Here is a 1164-nt window from a genome sequence, read left to right as displayed (position 1 = left end):
AACACGTTTTTTTCAAATTTTAATGCATTTTCAGGAAGCTTGGGTAATTTTGGGCAATTTTTGCTGAATCTTGGGTAATTTCGACCCAGTCATTGGGTATATCAAAAATTGTGAGTGGTCACGCTGTTTTTAAGACTCAAGGAACGGAATTAGACGTAGGCCTACATAAAATCATCGCACGATTTTTACCTGCCTGCACCGACCAAAAAGGTCAGTGACTGTATACTCTCGAATGCTGAAATGTTTATTTCTTTGACAAATGTCTAGCAAAATAGCATTACAAACAAGTTCTTCTAATATAATACAAATTACAATAGTTATTTATCGTATCCATACTACGTATCCGTATTGTACTGCTGGTGTGTAACGCATACTGCAGGAGCACAAATCAGCATACTCTATCTTGTGTTTCTAGCATCTTTGATTCGCACGCAGACTGATCATGTCACTAATAGCTACCGATGACTGCTACAACAACAGTTGGTTATCAAAAATTTACAGTAAACGACGGCGACTGACTTATAAAGCAATAAGTAGAGCATGCATCGTACACTAACGGAAAATTATTATACTTAGGTTAGATTTAATGCATTCAAAAACCTTCATATAATTTTTCTATAGTGTACTATGCGGAGTTATTATCTGTTACTACGCCTGTTTTATTCATATGATTTTATATTGTATTTCTTACACCATATACTGTAATAGGCCTACTCTCTAAGGTGTGTTCATTTTGACTATTTTTATCAGAGGGTATAATACTAATTATCAGAGGGCATAATTTTTTAGATGTAACATGCATTATTGGTTACTACGCCTGTTTTATTCATATGATTTTATGTTACATTGTACAGGCAGTACTTCTTATATCATAATATAATACTTGGTTAACGCTCTCTAAGATGTGTGTCCATCTTGACTCTATTTAGGTGCCTGCCCCTTTGTTCTATTGTTTTATTTATGTTCTTTGTTTATTACGACGCATGAGCTCGGTAGACTGCTTATTATCTGTTTTTGTCACAGCTTTTCATGATGATGTGTTATTGTCCGAAACATGTCGTATCAATTAAATTTCTACTGAGGCAGATCACAGGGTCACTCTGCCTATGCAGCTTCTTTGATTATATATATATATATATATATATATACATACATTATATATAT

The 1164-nt window shown here is 33.8% G+C and overlaps 1 protein-coding gene across 1 annotated transcript in view; it reads left to right on the top strand.

Annotated features, from left to right (window-relative positions):
- The window catches only part of LOC117104087, a 20435-nt gene that overhangs the window by 15006 nt on the left and 4265 nt on the right, over positions 1-1164 (top strand). The window lies entirely within an intron of this gene.

Source organism: Anneissia japonica, unplaced genomic scaffold (genome assembly GCF_011630105.1).
Source record: "Anneissia japonica isolate Jap-2015-1 unplaced genomic scaffold, ASM1163010v1 scaffold288183_len337429_cov161, whole genome shotgun sequence".
NCBI lineage: Eukaryota > Metazoa > Echinodermata > Crinoidea > Comatulida > Comatulidae > Anneissia > Anneissia japonica.
Note: the sequence above shows the minus strand (reverse complement) of the source record. Positions and strands in the feature narration are given on the sequence as shown.